This window comes from Schistocerca nitens, chromosome 7, assembly GCF_023898315.1.
Source record: "Schistocerca nitens isolate TAMUIC-IGC-003100 chromosome 7, iqSchNite1.1, whole genome shotgun sequence".
Classification (NCBI taxonomy): Eukaryota; Metazoa; Arthropoda; class Insecta; order Orthoptera; family Acrididae; genus Schistocerca; species Schistocerca nitens.
This window is the reverse complement of record NC_064620.1, coordinates 357,875,263-357,895,953: the sequence shown is the minus strand read 5'-3', so window position 1 is coordinate 357,895,953 and position 20,691 is coordinate 357,875,263. Positions and strand designations below refer to the sequence as shown.

General features: G+C 44.5%; 1 pseudogene; it reads left to right on the top strand.

Annotated features, from left to right (window-relative positions):
• The first annotated feature begins 2,255 nt into the window (after positions 1 to 2,255).
• Positions 2,256 to 2,373, top strand: LOC126196450 (5S ribosomal RNA; annotated as a pseudogene).
• The last annotated feature ends 18,318 nt before the right edge of the window (positions 2,374 to 20,691 follow it).

Below are 20,691 nucleotides of genomic sequence, written 5' to 3'. Positions count from 1 at the left end.
TTGGATTATTACAATTTGAGAAACAATTGGATGATTTATTCAAGAGAAAGAGCTTCTTAAGTTGAGCAAATCAATAACGCACTGGTCCACCTCTGGCCCTAATGTAAGCAGTCATTCGGCTTGGCATTGATTGACAGATTTGTTGGATATCCTCCTGAGGGATATCGTGCCAAATTCTGTCCAATTGGAGTGTCAGACCGTCAGAATCCAGTGCTGGTTGGAGGGCCCTACCCATAATGCCCCAAACGTTCTCAGTTGGGCACAGATCGGGAGACCTTGCTGGTCAAGGTAGGATTTGGCAAGTATAACGACAAGCAGTATAAATTCTCGTCGTTTGCGGGAGCACATTATCTTGCTGAAATGCAAGACCAGGAGGGTTGCTATGAACGGCAACAAAACGGGTCGTAGAATATCGCCGACGTACAGCTGTGCTGTGAGGGTGCTGCGGATGACAAAGGGGTTCTGCTATGAAAAGAAATCGCACACCTGGCCATCGCTCCTGGCTGTTGGGCCGTACGGCGGGTGATAGCCAGGTTGGTATCCCACTGCTGTCCAGGGTTTCTCCAGGCACGTCTTCGTTGATCATCGGGGCTCAGTTCGAAGCGGCATCATGACTGCAGACAATTCTAGTCCAGTCAATGAGATTCCAGCCCGAAGACTTTACGGGAGACGCCGCAGACAGCGGTGGGATAGCAAAGCAATACGACCCAAAAACCAGGAGTGATGGTCTGTGGTGCATGGTCGTCATCCGCGGCATCTTTACAGTATAGGTGAACGTCGACAATACGTCTACGTCCTTCATAGTAAGTCATCCTGCACCTACATTTATGCTAGATTATGCCCGCCCGCACACGACGAGTGCGTCTACTGCTTGTCTTCATGCTTGCCAAACCCTACCTTGTCCAGCAAGGTCGCCACATCTGTCCCCAACTGATAATTTTGGAGCATTATGAGCTAGAGATTTTTGACGAACTGACGCATCAATTGGACAGAATATGGCACGATACCCTTTGGGAGGACATCAAACAACTCTGAAAATCAATTTCAAGCCAAATAGCTGCTTGCATAAGGGCCAGAAGTGGAGCAACGCGTTATTGACTTGCTCAATTTGTGAAGCTCTCTCTATTGAATAAGGAACCCATTTTTTCTGAAACTGTAATCGTTTGTTTGTCTGTATTTGTACGTCACGTCTACCGATTTCCGTCCCATTGAGATAATTCCCTCATGGTGTATCTTTTTATTTAGTTTTTCTTCAAATGGTTCAAATGGCTCTGAGCACTATGCGACTTAACTTCTGAGGTCATCAGTCGCCTAGAACTTAGAACTAATTAAACCTAACTAACCTAAGGACATCACACACATCCGTGCCAGAGGCAGGATTCGAACCTGCGACCGTAGCGGTCACGCGGTTCCAGACTGAAGCGCCTTTAACCGCACGGCCACATCGGCCGGCTAGTTTTTCTTCTTACAGAGTGTTTTGACGGTCAACGAGCGTTCAGATATTGATGATGCTCAATAGCCACCAGGGCCCGATACATCAAAAGGCTTAACAATTTAAATGACGGTGATTCAGTACACTAGAAAGTTTTATTGTATCTCCATACGTGTAATATTACTAACCACATCGTGCCATCGCATTTGTAGAGTGTCTTTCCGGAAGTTAGCCTTTATTCATGCATTGCATATTTTTAACAAAATTTATTTCTCTCACTTTTATCTGCCAGAAAGGAAAGATACGTTACATTGCTGTAGACGTTGTCTCACTTTCTGTATGAGTACTTGTCTTACTGCAAACAAGTCTACTTCTTGGCTCAAAGTACGTGACTGTACTATAGTGCACGATCGAGCGAATTATATATCTACCCTGTCGGGCGCCAGTCGCGTGGGACCGTGAGGTGCTGCAAGCAGTCGAGTGTGACCCTCCTGAACACATCGATCCCATGTTCGCATGCCAGTCGCTGTACACCGATCAACGCGAGCAGTAATGTCCCTGAATGGTAAATCATGGTCTCGGAGGACCATGATCCTGCTGCTGTCGAAATTCGACAGGTGATGGCAGACATTTCTCTTTCTTAATCGAAGAACATGATAGTCTTCTCACAAATAGCCAACCTTTAAATGCAATTTATGAACGAGAAAGCTACTACATAAATCTCTCTTACATACAGATCTACATGACGTCACTAGTACCTACTTTGAGTAGTTGTGCTAAACTGCTAATCGTTTGTTTAGTAAAGCATGTTGTACACTTCATGGCCAACGGCCTTGCCGCAGTGGTAACACCGGTTCCCGTTAGATTACCGAAGTTAACCACTGTCGGGCTGGACTAGCACTTGGATGGGTGACCATCCAGTCTGGCGAGCGCTGTTGGCAAGCGGGGTGCACTCAGCCCTTGTGAGGCAAACTGAGGAGGTACTTGACTGAGAAAAAAGCGGCTCCGGTCTCGTAAGCTGACATACGGCCGGCACAGCATCCAGTGACGCCTGTGGTCTGAGGATGACACGGCGGCCGGTCGGTGCCGTTGGGCCTTCATGGCCTGTTCGGGCGGAGTTTTATTTTTAGTTTTTTAGTACACGTCATGCCAGTCCGACATTTGTTGTATGCCGTTTCATGGTGTTGCAACGTAAAATTCAACTGAATTCGATTCGCTTAACAGAAATGAATATATGGCGGGAACGAAATCAACGAATATTCAGTGTCATCAAATGACATCGGTGAAAACTGGTAGCATATGATGACATGCAATGTCGTCATGAATAAAAATCTGACCAGATTGGGCTCAAACTGGATGGTAGAGCGTTCTGGAGGGTAAGACTGTCCACGTGCTTACGCACGAAGGAACGTCTAGGCTGTGGCCCAACAGCGCTGGAGTCACACAAGGATCAGCGTTTGGTCCACTCTCATAGTACAGGCTGAACGAGGCTGCACAGGTATTCCAGTGAGACCTTGATGAGATTTCAAAGTGGTACAAAGATTGGCACCTAGTTCGGCTTACTGATAAAATAATCGTAAAATGCAATCCATACATATTATAAAAATGTGCCGGTCAGAGTGGCCGAGCGGTTCTAGGCGCTACAGCCTGGAACCGCGCGACCGCTACGGTCGCAGGTTCGAGTCCTGCCTCCGGCGTGGATGTGTGTGATGTCCTTAGTTTAGTTAGGTTTAAGTAGTTCTAAGTTCTAGGGGACTGATGACTTCAGAAGTTAAGTCCCATAGTGCCCAGAGCCATTTGAACCATAAAAATGTACGTAGTGGGAAAAAAATAGTACATCTGGAAAGACGACGTCGATTTTGATCCGATGGCAGGATGTGCCGCCTTAGCGATAGTAGCTGTACTGACAATAGTTTCAACGTGGTCCGCTAGCACCGCTAACAGAGAGCGTAGTGGCATCACTACCAGAGCGTCGTCTGTGTCGACCTTTTAACAGAGAACGCTCACAGCCAGAAGACTCAGTGTGGTGCAGACATGTGAAGCAAGCAGGCAGCCTTGCCAAAGAGACGTGCTATCGACAGCCAAGTGAGCGAGATTGAAAGGCATGAAACTGTCGCCATTCGAGTGGCAGGTTGGTCCTTTTGGATAATTGTCACACAAGTTGGACGCGTGCTTCACTTGTGCAACGGTGCAGGTACCAGTGGTCACGTGAACATTCTCACAAATGTAGATGAGCTACTGGATGTCCACACAGTACTGACGCCCGTCAAGACCGATATATTGTAAAGGCAGCAGTGGCAGACTGTGCAGGTACCACAGTACAGATAAGAGCTTTTCTGGGCCCAAACGTGTCAAAACGAGCTGATACGAACCGGTTATTAGAAATGGGCCTACGGGCACACGCATCTCTAACCCATCTTCCGCTCACGCCATAGTATCGACGTGCACAGCTCAACGTGCCGTTAGAGGATCACTTGGAATGGCGCTCCGCGATCTTCAGAGATGAAAGCAGATTTTGCCTACACACAAGTGATCGTCGTTTGCACTTACGGCGTAGACCTGGTGAGCACTGTCTCGCAGAGTGCATTCGTCCAACAAACACTGGCCCCATCCGAGGCTTTATGGCCTGGGGTGCGATAAGCTGCAACTCTCGTTCACCTTTGCTGTGTCTTGGGGGAACACTAACCAGTGCTCGACACGTGCAGAAGATTGTTAGACCCATTCTTTTGCAGTTCCTGCAACAGGAAGGTGATGCGTTGTTCCAACAGGATAATGCTCGTCCACACACGGCTCGTGAAACTCAACATGCTCTGCAAGACGTGCAGCAACTTCCCTGGCTAGCAAATCACTGGCCTTGTCTACAATCCAGTATGTGTGGGATATGATGGGACGAGAAGTGACTCGTGTCACAACTAACAGCTCCTACAGAGCTACGTGGACAGGTCGAGCAGGTGAGGCATAATGTATCCCAGGACAGTATTCGTCATCTCTACAATTGACTGGCTGCCAGAGTCAGGGCCTGCATTGCCGCCTGTGGAGGTTGTACCATGTACTAATATGGGCCATATCTGGTACCTCAGAACTACTTGTGCTATTGACCTGTAAATATAATCATTTCATGCGCTCCCTATGCCCTGTTGCAACAATAAATCTTGAGCGGACTGGAAACTTCTAAAAGGGTGATTTAATTTTTTTCCTGCAGTGTGTGTATGTTCCACATCTCCTCCTACACCACTGGTCGGATTCCAATAAAAACTGATGCATGTATCCCTATCAGGCAACAGTCGCTGTGGGGGAGGGGGGGTGTAAGTACTACCTATCTATTATAGTTCAGCATACATGATATCATAAAAAATGAGATGCATGAAAAACTGTCACATCATACACGACGTTTATATTTATTACTTCAGTGCTACTGACTCCATTCGCAACACATTTTGTAGGCAGTATCCGCATATCCCGCTCATTGTACCTGCAGAATTATATCATTTATGAAACGTACTTCAGGAAGTATCACGTCTTACACATTGTGATCCGTGGAAAGTTGCCGCACCATGCATGCCGTTTGAATTTATTACTTCTTTGCTACTAACTCTGTTCGCAACATACTTTGGCTGAACGTACGTACACACATATATCATTGTACGACACATCGTTCAAGAGATATGCCGTCACAAACAATGAGATGCATGGAAAAAAATGCCGCATCGTGCTTGAAGTTTTAATACATCTATTATTTATTATTAAGATACTCCTACAGTCCAGTCAACGTAAGGACTTACCTTACACCTGACAGTGCTTTTGAAAGCTTTCAATGGTGAAGCGGAAACGGCTGTGGGAAAAAACAATAGTGGACTTTAGTGCTATGAAGATGCGCTGACATAGAGACGTTTGCAAAATCGTTAAATAAACATTACAGACAATTTGTATTTTGCATACTACGTTTCTCAATTTTCTGCACTGAACTCCTATATTTATACATTATGAATAAAAGGTGTTTTCACGAATACATGTAAATTAAATGTTTTCGCTATTAATTACAAACACTGTTATTTTTTTCCAATTGAAAGAAAATCAGCCTTCGGTCACTATAATAGTAACAAAATAGTGACCGAGGGCTGATTTTCTTTCAATTGTAACTATTCACGGTCTCTGAACGTGCAACCATGTACAAGATTTTGTTCTTTTTTTCGTTTCTAACAGAAAATTGGAAAAATAAGTACCCAGGGAATGTCGTGCTTATCAGCTACGAATAGTAAGTCAATACAGGAGAATGCTTGGCAAATCACTAGTACGACCCATTCTAGAATATTGGCCAAGTGTGTGGGACAGAGAAGGACAGTACTAATGGTCACAGGTTAAATGGCTCTGAGCACTGTGGGACTCAACTTCTGAGGTCATTAGTCCCATAGAACTTAGAACAACTTAAACCTAACTAACCTAAGGACATCACAAACATCCATGCCCGAGGCAGGATTCGAACCTGCGACCGTAGCGGTCTTGCGGTTCCAGACTGCAGCGCCTTTAACCGCACGGCCACTTCGGCCGGCGTCACAGGTTAGTTTGATCCGCGGGAGAGTGTGACGGAGACGCTAAACGAACTGCACTAGACTCTAGACGATAGACGGAAGCTATCCCGAGAAAGTTGACTAACAAAGTTTCAAGAACCGGTTTTAAATGAAGACTCTAAGAACTTACTACAACCCCCGCTGTATTGCTCCCTTAGGAATCGTGATTAGATTAATTACATGCCGGCCGCGGTGGTCTAGCGGTTCTAGGCGCTCAGTCAGGAACCGCGCGACTGCTACGGTCGCAGGTTCGAATCCTGCCTCGGGCATGGATGTGTGTGATGTCCTTAGATTAGTTAGGTTTAAGTAGTTCTAAGTTCTAGGGGACTTATGACCACAGATGTTGAGTCCCATAGTGCTCAGAGCCATTTTTAATTACACCATGCATGGAGGCATTTAAACAATCATTCTCTCCGCGCTGCACATGTGAAAGGAACGGGAAGAAGCCCCAATAACTGTTACAATGGGACGTATCATGTGCCATGCACTTCACAGTGGCGTATAGACGTAGACTTCTGCACAGCGGACCCACCGGACGCTACGTGCGTTCAATTACCGCTGCACGGCGGTGGCTCGACTCTGTTTACGAGATCGGTGAATGTGCATACAGCATATATGCCTCCTGCCGGCTTTGTAAGAGGTTTTCCTGTGTCCTGACGAAGCTAGACCGAGTACCTAGCTATCAAAATCGATGAGCACCTTCCCTCGGGCTCACTGGTTGATATCTTGCGGCAGAAAGTCTTCGGACAGATAAGAGCATTTATCCTGCGCATAGTGCAAGTCCACTCTACCACCACATCTACCTGTCGTTACACTGACTGTTAGTAGAATACACAGCAGTCATCTGGGAAAAGCTTCAACTCACAAACAGCGCGCTTTCAACGGATTTACAGTTGTATACTAAGGTTCATCCTAGATATACCTCAGGAATATCTCCCACTGGCAGAGGGCCAAAACTCACCCATAAGCTACAGACCACCACCTGAGCCTTCTTCCAGCAAACCTAACTGATGCTGAACTCGAAGATCGCCCCGTGAAAGAGGATGCATTAATTAAAGGCCACACGGTGGCCTGCCCCTCCGACTACTTCTTCACCAGAAAGCACTGAGGAATGAGGATGAAAATAGCAAAACGAAATGACAGTCAAAAGTGTCGCAAACACTGCTATCAGACCAAGGCAGGAGACACAACTGCGCTCCTTAAACTCTAACATAATGTGGAAAGAAGAAACAATTGGAAAAACTGTATAATAACGCTTTTTCGCATACTGTCACAGTCACCGAACAAATTTCTGCAGTATATTTGGTTTATAATTTAGTAACTATAGCGGCCGTCACAGAAATAGGTACCTCAAGGTCATCTCACCGTCTTACAGCACTACCAATTAGTGACAATTTCAAAAGTTAGTAAAAATTCCGAAAAAATATTAGACTTCTCTATTTTTAATCTAGACTATGATGGAGTATTTCCCAAAATGTAATTCTTGCCAGCTGATAAGAAATAAAACTTAAGTTACAAGAAATTTTGAAGAAAAAAATTTTTTTTTTACTTCCAACTGTTGAGAAAATAGAACCACTCACACATTTGCATTGGAAACGAGTATGGACATTCTGAAAGTTTATAGCTGCATGTAATACATATTTTATCGTGAAAACATAAAATATTCCGAGATAAAAAATAAAATACCACAAGAGGTGCGAAACTATTCCGCCTGCGCTACGAAAAATGTAATCGCTGATAAATTTTCGCTCTGTTGGACTTTCTAGAAACTTCCAGCGAGAGAAAGTTGTTAACAAAAACATAAAATTAATTTTAATAATCACCTACGAATTATTTCATTTACAAGAGACTCCATGCGCGGCAGCTCTCGGGTACTTTTATTTCGCCGCCACGATTTTAGTTTCGACTGTTCGCCTTACTACGACGCAGAATACTCACTACGTCCCGAATTTTTTTTATTTGTTGCTCTTACTGACCGTGCGTCACTGCACCCATCACTCAGATCGCTGATATACCCTATAAAAAAGTAGCTGTAGATACGTTCAGGCTATATTTCCGTTAAAGTCGAACAAAATACACTGATGAGCCAAAACATTATTCCACTGCCCACGGCGAGGCTGGATATCTCCTGGTGGTGTTGCAAACACGTGACGCAATAAGGAAAGAATGTAAGCGGAAAAGAGACGGATGGGCAGTCATTATAGCGAAGATACGGGCTGCAAAATGCGGGAATCCACTGATATAAGAGGTTTTGACAAACGGCACATTGTTGTGGATCTGCGGTTGGAAACGAGAATCTCTGCAATGGCGAAGCATGTCGGTTGTTCGCATATTATTGTCGTGAGCACATATGGAAAGTTGTTGAAGGATGGTGAAATAACGAGTAGGCCGTATGGAACTGGACGACCACATCTCATCAGAAAACGTAGAGGTCGGAGGATCCTGTGAAATTTATTATTTAACAAAGCATATAATTTTGTAGGGTGTACTCATCCATATATCTGCTGCTGCCTCAGGCTCATGTTGTCTACTGCAACATGGGTTTTAAGCCATGATTAATAAATACAAACATTCACTTTTAGAACTTTTATTCTAAGATATTTCATAATTGTACTAACATGCTTACAACATTGACTTACATTTTCCTTAAGTCATTACATGCTTCTTGCATGGAATCTAATAAAATACTTCTCTCCGATACCAACATGGCTGCCCCTTCATATATGAATCCGAACAATACTCGGTATTGTTATAAAGGGTTTTTTAATAAAATTACAATTAAAACTGTTATTATAAAATTAATGGCATACTTCAACAGTAGCACTGGCACTTATAGAACGAATACATTTATCGAACTTTAACCATTTAGTATTTTATAAATGTGAAAATACTCAAATATGAAACACTAACAATGCTTTTACTATTTTTATCAAATGCAGAAGATACATGGATCGGAAAATCTTTCTACCAATATATATGTTTCCAAGTCACATAGTGAGTGTGGCAATATAGGTCTTTTATTTATTATTGACAAAATACCTAAAGAACTACCTATGTTTACACGCCACTTATAACATTTTTGCTAATTACATTTTAATTTTCTAGTCAATTCTGGTTCTCTCAGTTGGTTTTTCGTTTAAATACAACAGACTTTAATTTAGTTATTGTTTTAACACAAATCCATCTCAATTTCAAAGAATTGACTGTGATCAATGTACTCGATCATTTTTTTTCCAGATTTCACCTAATTACGTCAATCCTAAATGTCCTACCAATTACAGGACTTATATACTTTAAATAGGTTTCATTGGATTGTTACGTCTCAATCCCTCACTGTGTAATTCAGGATAGGCAACGACAATAGCAGATCTGACGACAGAGTACAGTTCTGGCGCAGGCACAAGTGTTTCGGAGCACTCCGTTCAAAGGCCATTGTTGAACATGGACCTCTACTTCACATGATCCGTACGTGTTCCTGTGCTGACCCAAGGACATCATCAGTTATGATAGCAGTGAGTACAGTATCACTGAGTTTTCACCGTGGATCAGTAGGAACGTGTCATCTGTCGAACCAACTGCATTTCTTGTTACACCATGTCGATGGTTGGGTCCTTACACGTCGACGTCCAGGCGAATGACTGGACGAAATATGCACCGCACCATAGATGCAGGCCGGAGGAGGCAGAATTATGCTGTGGGGTACATTGAGTTGGGCTTCCATGGGATCCGTAGTGTAATCGAAGGCATCATGAGCAGTGAACGACGTGAAAATTATTGCGGATCACCCGCATCGCTTCATGCTTGAAGACTCTCCCTACGACGAAGACGTCTTCCAGTAGGATAACGTCCATGTTGCAAGGTCAGAATCGAGCTATAGTAGTTTGAAGGGTATTGTAGTGAATTGACATTGATATCTTTGACAGCATGTATGCCTGATCTGCACACACCGGAACACATATCGGACGCTAGCTGCAGGTCCGTAAACCGCCATCCCGTAATTTGCGGAACTGCTTGACCTGTGCGTAGACATATGGTGCCACATCTTCTGGAATCCTGCAAAGGACTTCTGGAATTAATGCCAAGCAGAGTCTCTGTTGTACTGCGTTTGACAAGTGGAACAACATGCTAATAAACAGGTGGTGATAATGTTTTGGCTCTTCTGTGTATATTTGTACGTATCGTTTCGTCAAACCCAAGTTTTATCGAAATATACTACAACACTATATCGTCTGCACGCAATAAGTGTATCGTACACAAAATTTGGTTCTTATTGGTGCAGTGTCTCTGCATTTCATACAAAATTTTCGTCCATCATTGGACTTTCTGAATCAAAAATCAAGTGAGCGGAGAAGACAAAGGACGGATGTCCATGAGCCAGTATAGATTGTTTTAAAACGTGATTAGTATGTATTTTTCTAGCCGTCTGATACTGTCTTCTGTCGCAGTATCTATGCACAGTTCTACACACTAACTTTTTACAACAATCGTCCAATTCCGTAATTCCCGTTTTAATTTATATCTCTTTCTTGGAGAATCGAAACACATGGTCAAATGGTTGAAATGGCTCTGAGCACTATGGGACTTGACTTCTGAGGTCATCAGTCCCCTAGAACTTAGAACTACTTAAACGTAACTAACCTAAGGACATCACACACATCCATGCCCGAGGCAGCATTCGAACCTGCTACCGTAGCGGTCCCGCGGTTCCTGAATGTAGCGCCTAGAACCGCTCGGCCACTCTGGCCGGCAACACATGATCACATCCACACACTCTGCCTGTGTTACTGCACTGTTAATAGGGAATACAGTAGGTTCCGAAGTACCACAAGGTTTTGTTGTCAGTTAGTGAAATTGCGCAAAGTTTATATCATTCCTAGTTTCCTCATTGTTGCCCAGATTAGTAAAACAAAACTTCAGCGCATTCGGTGCAATAATTATGGATTGTTTTCGAATGGCTTTTCGCTCTTTACGTACACCGATTGGAGTATCACTATACATAGACCCTTGCTCCTCATGTCACTCACTACCGAACACACGTCAAAGCACCGTCCGACAAAAGACTGTAACCCCACGTAGACACACGATACCCGACGGAAACATGAGGATTGAGCTGGCGCTGACTTACTGCAGTGTTAACAGTGTGTATACCGCAACAAAGCTGTAAGATGGGCAAATCACAGCGCTTAGCATTTGTGGACCGTAGGATAGCGGGTGCGACCTTGAGCTGTCTTCATGACGGCAACTCTAGTTATGCTATTGTCTCTGTTTGTCCATCTTCATTTTACTTGTCTGGCTGTTAGTGCACTGTAAGATTTCTGATGAACTTGATGTTGTCACTGTCTCTGTTTTGTCGTCATATGTGAAATTAATTTTCTAATTATAATCTCGCATGACAAATGCAGGGATTATCGTGTTGCAACCTCCTCTCCACAACGTCCCTGAAATTTGAAAATGACGATTTGTTACATCATAGCAGACTCTGCACTCATCACCAAATACCAGTACACCATTTATCACCTAGTAAGCGACGAGCCAAGGCACGATGACGAAATGCGACAAGTAATCTGGCGAATGCACGCTTGTCCATTCCACAGATTCCAGCATACAGTTCATTACTATACCGTGCGTGGAACTTATATTTATTTCATCCGACTTGGGAAATGTCTGCTCATGTAACGCAGTGATCCACTACCGCACGTAGTTAAGAAGATAAGACAGACCACCTGTAGGCAACTCACATCTCACGTCCAGTTATTTGTAATACTGTTCCCAGAAGCCCACCATTTGTTGCTGTGGCCTTTAATCCGAAGACTAGTTTGAAGTAGCACTGCAAGCTAGTCTATTCCGTGCAAGCCTCTTCATAAATACCACAATATTCATCCATTTGAAACTGCTTACTGCATTCAAATCTTGGTCTCCCTCTGCATCTTTTAAACTCCCCATTCCTCCCCCTCCCCTCCCCCCCCCCCCAACACACATCCACACTTCCTTCCATTACCAAACTAACTACTCCTTGGTGCCTCAAAATGTATCCTATCAACCAATTCCTTCTGTTACTCAGGTCATGCCATACATTTCTTTTTTCTCGTTAGATCCACTTTTTCATCATTTCTAGTTAGATCCTGTCATCTAATCTTAGGCATCCTTCTGTACCGCTCCATTTCAAAAGCTTCTATTCTCCGCTTATCTGAACTGGTTATCGTCCACATTTCACTTTTAAACATGGCTACACTCCTAATAAATACCTTCAAGAATAGACTTCCTAACAGTTCAATTGATAATGGATCTTTCAGAAAAGCTTCTTGTGCTATTGCCTGTTCGCAATTTCTATGGTCTCTATTTCACCAATCGTCAGTTATTTTGCTGCCTAAATAATAACACATATGCTACTTTAAGTATCTTTTTTGCTAACGTAATTCCTTCACAATCGCGTAATTTAATTCAACTGCATTTCGTTACGCTTGATTTGCTTTTGTGTTCACTATATTCATACCGGAGCAGATGAGAATCGATGCGTTTGAGATGTGGTGCTACGGAAGAATAACGAAAATTAGGTGGATTGATAAATTAAGCAATGAGAAAATTCTGCGTAGAATCGGAGAGGAAAGGAATATATGGAAAACACTGACCAGAAGAAGGAATAAATGTAAATGTCGTGTGACTAGAGCCTCCCGTCGGGTAGACCGTTCGCCTGGTGCAAGTCTTTCGATTTGGCACCACTTTGGCGACTTGCGCATCGATGGGGATGAAACGATGACGATTAGGACAACACAACACCCAGTCCCTGAGCGGAGAAAATCTCCGACCCAGCCGGGAATCGAACCTGGGCGAAGAAGAGATAGGATGATAGGACATCTGTTAAGACGTCAGGGAATAACTTCCATGACACTAGAGGAAACTGCAAAGGGTAAAAACTGTAGAGGAAGGCAAAGATTGGAATACATCCAGCGAATAATTGAGGACTTAGGTTGCAAGTGCTACTCTGAGATGAAGAGGTTAGCACAGGAGAGGAAATCGTGGCAGGCCACGTCAAACCAGTCAGAAGACTGATGACCCAAAAAAAAATCGTAATAGCTTACCCACTTCCTATTTTCTTATCCATTAATAAACCAACTTCTGCATTACTCTTATTTGATTTAGTATTGACTACCCTATACTGACCTGACCAAAAATCCTGTCCTGCCTGCCATCGCACTTCACTAATTCCCACTACATCCACCTTCAACATTTTGCTTTCTAAATTCTCTAACCTCCTCACCCAATTAAGGGATCTAACATTGCCGGCCGCTGTGACCGAGCGGTTCTACGCGCTTCAATCCGGAACCACGCGACTGCTACGGTCACAGGTTCGAATCCTGCACCGGCCATGGATGTGTGTGATGTCTTTAGGTTAGTTAGGTTTAGGTAGTTCTAAGTTGTAGGGGACTGATAACCTCAGATGTTAAGTCCCATAGTGCTCAGAGCCATTTGAACTATTTGAACTAACATTCTACGTCCGATCAGTAGAGTGCCAGTTTTGTTTTTTCTGATGACGATATTCCATAGTCACGTAGTCTGATTAGAAGGAGCTTGTCAGAAACGGAATCATTACCCTTCTGAAAATCTAGAAATATGGAATATGCTGTGGCGCGCCTAACGCCGGGCGCCGGTGGACAAACCGCGGCAGAGCCAAGAAGTCAGTGAGTAGACCATGAAAGGTCGACGCCGCCGACCGCTGTGACCGAGCAGTTCTAGGCGCTTCAGTATGGAACCGCGATGCTGCTACGTTCGCAGGTTCGAATCCTGCCTCGGCCATGGTGGTGGTGGTGGTGGTTAGTGTTTAACGTCCCGTCGACAACGAGGTCATTAGAGACGGAGCGCAAGCTCGGGTTAGGGAAGGATTGTGAAGGAAATCGGCCGTGCCCTTTCAAAGGAACCATCCCGGCATTTGCCTGAAACGATTTAGGGAAATCACGGAAAACCTAAATCAGGATGGCCGGAGACGGGATTGAACCGTCGTCCTCCCGAATGCGAGTCCAATGTGCTAACCACTGCTCCACCTCGCTCGGTCCTCGGCCATGGATGTGTGTGATGTCCTTAGGCTAGTTAGGTTTAAGTACTTCTAAGTCTACAGGACTGATGACCTCAGATGTTAAGTCCCACAGTGCTTGGAGCCATTTTTTAAGGTCGACGCCGGCGGCTGCACCAAAATCACAATCGTCTTGCGCAGCTAGCATCGGCGTGCGCCGATCAGCACTATATTCTTCTTCCGCGACCCAACCAAGCACACAGTCAGAAAGGTATAATACTCCGCATGTCGAGCATTTAAGCTCGCGTTGGGGCAGCAAAGGCAGTGACGTAGGCAGCCCGGAACGGATGAATTTCGCCAGACCCGCCTCCGCTGTAGCCGTCCAGCCTGCCGTTCTTCAAACAAGACGTCGCACCCCCAGGGACGGGACTCTACCAGCTCGGTGCACCTACACTTCGTCATCATTTCAGTGACTGTAGTTAGCAACATTAACATTTTCATTACTCGTGACCGGCACGACGAGTGTGCTCCATAGTGGTTTGTCGGAACTTTAACTTTCGTTTTACTAGTTATATCGTCCAGCAATGGACTTATTTGTTTCCCATTATTGATGTTTTGCAAGACTGTGTTGTTTACTATAAAGAATAGCTTTTCTTGCCAAATTTTCTGAAGAAATATTTAATTTTTGTGGTGTTAAATGACACCTGAAGAAGCAAATGAAATGACACAATTTCAGAGACTTAACTGATGTCATACAGATACGATTTTATGTGTGTAGAACAAAGCGGGGCGTGAAAATTTGTACCAATGCCGGGAGCGGAACTCGGGTCTCCTGCCTACTGGGCAGCCACTAAGCCACTTGGCACAGCGGCTCGCACAACTGCACGGATTACCCTGGCACACATGCCGCCTCTATTCAAATTCTCACTGCCACCCCAGTCTGCTATAAATTCTCCGTTACAGACGAATAGAGTTGCCGAAGGTCTCCATCTTCTGGAATAGAACCTCAGTATCGAACGTAAATGGGTGATCCAGCCTGAAACCCAGTTGCAGGTACTTATACAAATGAAATGATGCAAATTCAGAAACTTTCTCATACATATATGTTTTATGTATACAGGCCAAAGCGTGGAGTGAAACTTTGTGCCAAGGCCGGAAATCGAACCCGGGTCTCGTGTACTAGACCACTAAAGTCTATGAGATGGTGTCATTTCATTTGCGTAAGTACCTGCTCCTGGGTTTCAGGCTGGATTCCCCATTCACGTTCGATGCTGAGGTACTATTCCAGAACATGCAGAGCCTCGGAAATTCTGTTCGCGTGTAATGGGGAATCTAAAGTAGACTGAGGCTGCAGTAAGAATTTGAACCAAGGAGGGAGGTGCGTCAGGGTAATCCGTGCAGGTGTGTGAACCGCTGTGCCAAAGTAGCTTAGTGGCTAACGCACCTGCCTAGTAAGCAACAGACCCTGCTTCGATTTCCGGCCTTGGTACGAATTTTCACTTGCCACTTTGGTCTACGTACGTAAAAACTTTAAGAAGCATTGTTTTCTGCTTTGTTTTTAATATTTAGCTAAAGGCTAAAGGTGCTATTCAACACCATTGTGTCAGTAAATATTTTTTCCAGTTTAGGCTCCATGTATCAGTTATGTCAGGCATAATAATGGCGACGAGTTTGTGTTTTACACTTGTTGTTGTAGAAAGTGACCTACTGATTTTCCATTCTCCACGGCACCTCGACCAGAAACAGTGGACATCACACGCCCTGTACTGATGCTCCTCCAGCAGAAACAGCAGACCAGTGAGATGTTGATGGTGAGGCTGGCCGTTACATCCTAGTCTGCACCACTGGTGTCGGGATAACTAACACAGATAGACTCATCGGTGCGGAATACACGCAACTGTCCCCGCCCTTCCATCGGAAGGCGGAACCTGGGACGGCTACGTCCCCCGACTGGAACAACACTTGTGAAGCTATGAGGTGACAGGTGGCATGCAATGTCGCGGTTTCCTCCAGCGTCATACTGGTCCTGTAACGTTTCAGATAGTGAAACAATTACGTCCTGAAGCAGAGCCACAAGCCCTCCCCTATGATAGATACCCTCAAGGCTAGCGTTTCAAACTACAATGTACTGTCGATGCCCGCGGTAATTGGAGACTTGAAAACCGCCGATAATCAAATTCCCCGAATAACCCGCAATTAAAGTACACTTTAATGTATTAGAGTTTTTAAAAACGGAAGTTAATTAAAATCTCATAATTAAAATCACTTAGCTAATATTTATAATAAATTCTACTTTATTCATCGTGTTATGTGTGAGAATACAGTACTTACAATTAATAAAATGTTCCGAGTTGTTATGCCGTGGCTGAATGTATTTCACCTTAAAACTTAATGTTTCGTCCCCATCTGCGGAGGACATTTTCAAGGCGGATCGTAGCTTCTTTCAATGTCCGATTCACATCCTGGCTAGCTACTGACTACCACAAAATTCCGCTTACGCGCAGTGAAGTGGCGTCACACGTTTTGAATGCACGAGCGCAATTGGCCGTTGTCGACTGCCGTCGTCCGCTGTTGCTATTATCCCTTGAAGGAAGATTAGCGCACATCTTCTTCAGCACTAGAATCCACATGTCGTACACTTTCACACCCTCCTCCTTCCTACTGAAATTTCTGGGGTGTTTTAAGATCTCTATGGCCGCAGAAGAGGGGAGACTGACTGATCAGCTGTTCCAGAATGTGCTTTGCAGCCAGGAGACCACCACATTAATTTTCGTAGGACTCAGGTACTGGCAGTCACAAGCGGATACCATGAAAGGTTATACAGAGAGGTCATAGAGATTGTAAAACATCCCATACTTGTGTGCTCTCTGCTCTTTTCTGCTGAAACCATTCCATTTTGTCTTTTTTTCGAGTATCACGTATCGTAGTTTCACCCGCATTGTAAATTAGAGTCAAATTCTGCGTATTAATACTGCCTTCTTCAAGTATGTGTGTTATTTCCAGTTTCTGCTGTATCGTCAGCACAAGTCAGCACAACACATACGACAACCAGTTTTGTTCGACAACACACTATGCTAATGCATAACTTCCCTCCCGTTTACCTGTAGGATTGGATCCTGCCTTCGATGAGGGCCCAGAGATCAGCTTCCACCTGGATGTAACAGTGGAGGAAACTATCATCAACCTCCCTCTGGATGCCAACTCCATGAAGTACCATGCGGCTCAGTCCCCAGCCCTTGGCAAGGTCTTCAGTTGTACCCAACAGAAGGGAGCTACAGAACCCACAACTTCAGGCATTCTAGGGTCACCGCCACCATCTCTACGCTACAGGTAGTAGTAGTTCTCCAAGGGGAAAATAGTTGAACATATGTCATGATCCTCAACTTGCTTCAACAGATGGTTCTGGAACTCCTCTATTAGGCGCGCTGGGGAAGTGGGGGAAATAGCTGGACAGACAGCACATGAACTGGTGGGGAATGGATATAGCCATCGCAAACGTGGTTTACACTTATACCACTTGCTAATCCAAGCAAGCAGCCCCTGACCATTGATATTTCTCATGGTCATACGCCTCAACCCTTGGTCAAGGATTCATCAGGATTTCGATGCCCACTTTCTGGGAACCTCATGGTTCATCGTGGTAGACGCAGGCTCTGGATACTCATTTGTCTCACAGATGCCCTCCACCACTTGCACTGTAATCACCCAGACGTTAGCCAGGAGGTTTTTCTTAGAGGGCCTCCTGCAAACTATAGCAACAGATAACAGACCCAATTTACATTCACAGAGTTCCAGAAATTTTGTTAAGTTAATAGAATCACATTCACCCATACAGCCTCATTCCACTCAGCAACTGCCTGGCGGTACGTTTTGTAAGAACTTTCAAAATTCAGATGTCTAAAATCTGCCAGCATCACTCAGTAACTGATGCACTCTCCATTTTTCCGTCCGACCTGGGACACCTTCACAAAGGGGTGTCACGAGCCAAGAAACTACATGGACACCCGTTATGTTCCCAACTCTTCCCATCGGCCCTCCACCCACAACGTCACAGGTATGCCCTTCAAGACCTGATCTATTCAGATCTGTGTACCAGAGGCAGGCCGCAATGGGTCCCAGCCACCTCTCAGCGCCTCCTAGGAAGGCCCATGGTAGAAATTGTACCGATGGGTCCAGACACAGGCGCCACTACCTTTGCTCATGGCAGGGAACGCCACAACAGGCAGAAAATCTGACACCACTGTTTGTTCCAGAAACCACGGGACCAGCAGTTGACTATGATCAGACGCCAACCTTACAGGACTCCATTGAACTGCCAGTAGCTCAGCAGCAGTCCCAGTGGGACCTTAGCCCCCTGAGATTGGAAGTTTCGACGTCAGCAAGGCCGCAACCATCTGCCTCTGCTTTGACGACTCTGTCTTGTTGGGAGGGGGAGGGGGGGGGGGGCAGTAACGCCGAGCGATGGCCGAACGTCAGCCAGCCGCACAATTCAAATACCCGCGGCTCCACTCAAACCACGGCGGGACAAGGAGTCAGTGAGCAGGCCATCGGAGGGCGACGCCGGCGGCTGCGCCAAAACCTCAATCGTTGTGCGCAGCTAGCATCAGCATGCGCCAATCAAGACTATGTTCTACTTCCGCCAAGCAGCCAATCAGAAAGATGTGCACATCGAGGATGTAAGCTCGTGTCGGGGTAGCAAAGACAGTGACACCAGCAGCCCCAAACTGATGAACTTCACCACAGCCGCCATCACTGTCGCCGTCCTGTTCACCGTCCACTGCTGCTCTTCAACCAAGACGTTGCGCCCACGGGGACCGCACTCCACCAGCTCGGCGTATCAGTGACTGCAGCTAGGAAAATTAACTTTTCCATTACTCAAGCTCTGCACGGACTTAGCATTCACAACGAGTGTGCTCCTTAGTGGCGAGTCGGAACATTAACTTTTGTTCTACCACTTTCATCGTCCAGCAATGGACTTCATTTTTTATTTTCCACTTATTGATGTTTTGCAAGATTGTGTTGTTTACTACAGTGTTCAAGAATAGCTCTTCTTGTAACAGTAAATTTTCTGAAGAAGTATTTTAGTTTCTGTTGTGTTAAATGATTAAATTTGGAGAACACTATAACAAAATGTTCAAATGTGTATGAAATCTTATAGGACTTACTGCTAAGGTCATCAGTCCCTAAGCTTACACACTACTTAACCTAAATTATCCTAAGGACAAACACACACACCCATGCCCAAGGGAGGACTCTAACCTCCGCCGGGATCAGCCGCACAGTCCATGACTGCAGCGCCCAAGACCGCTCGACTAATCCCGGAACAAGCATAGTTTTCTGCATTGTTGTTAATATTTATCTAAAGCCATAGAATTGGGCGCACTCAACACAACTGTGTGAGCAAATATTTTTCCAGTTTAGGTTCAGTATCAATTTGTTGGACGTAATAGAATCAACTAGTGGTCCTCTGTCTATGGCACTCGTTACTTTGTGCCAATAAAGAGCCAGTTGTCTTTCACAAGAACGACATTTACTGAGTCCATGGGGTTTTGTATCCGTGTTGTCTATGTGTAAATAGATCGTTTATTCGGGGTGTTTCATAAAGTGAAACACAGTATGCTTCAAAATCCAGCTCAAATCGATATCATTGATATGGGTGTGTAATTCAGCGGATTACTTCTATTTCCTTTCTTGTGTTTCTCTGGAACTTTCCTGCTTTTAGTAGAGCAAGCGGTTATCTATTTTTACTGAAATGGAGCTATTTCATCAGCATACTGATATGCAATCTCGACCAGAAGACTTGTCTTTATTAGGTGATTTAAATTTATTCACTCCACCGAGGATGTGTACGTCTGAATTTCTACTCTTGGTAGTAATTCTGTTTGGAATTCTGCAATATGGACTGCATTTTCTTTGGTGAAGAAATTTCGGATTGTTCTCTCTGCTAGTATACTTTACGTACGATGGGAATCACTTTGGATTTTGTGCTGTATTTCGAGATGAGAATTTCGTTGTGGAAACTATTAAAACATCTGGCTTTGAAGTCCGTGCTAAGTTTCGAGTTTCTGCAAAACATCTCAAATCTTGGAGTCTTTGCTTTTATTCAATCTGGTTTGCTTTTCTCTTTTTCCGTTAGTCGGTATCATTGTCCTGACTTGTTTTATGCACAGTGGTAGATCTGTTCCGTCTCTTATTAATCTATTTGCCACGAAACTCTCAAATGTCTTCAACACTTTTTTTAAGTTTAAGCTACATCTCTTTGACAAGTACACATTTCGTCTGGAAGGAATGTAGACTGTCTCTTAGGAAGGTGCCAAGCAAATTTCTGCCTAATTTTTTAAACAGAATTATTTGACATTTATTTTTTGTGGACGTGAGCATTACGGTATTCAGTCTCACTACAGTGACCTTGTGGTCGTAAATTCGTATGTCTCCCTATCTGCTCAGGACTGTTTGTTGCTTAGGGGTCTCATATTTTATTGCAACTATTTATACTGCGTTTGGGTTCCTCAAAATAATTAACGGAGAATTACGAGGGCAGTTCAATAAGTAATGCAACACATTTTTTTTCTGAAACAGGGGTTGTTTTATTCAGCATTGAAATACACCAGGTTATTCCCCAATCTTTTAGCTACACAACACTATTTTTCAACGTAATCTCCATTCTACGGCCTTACGCCACC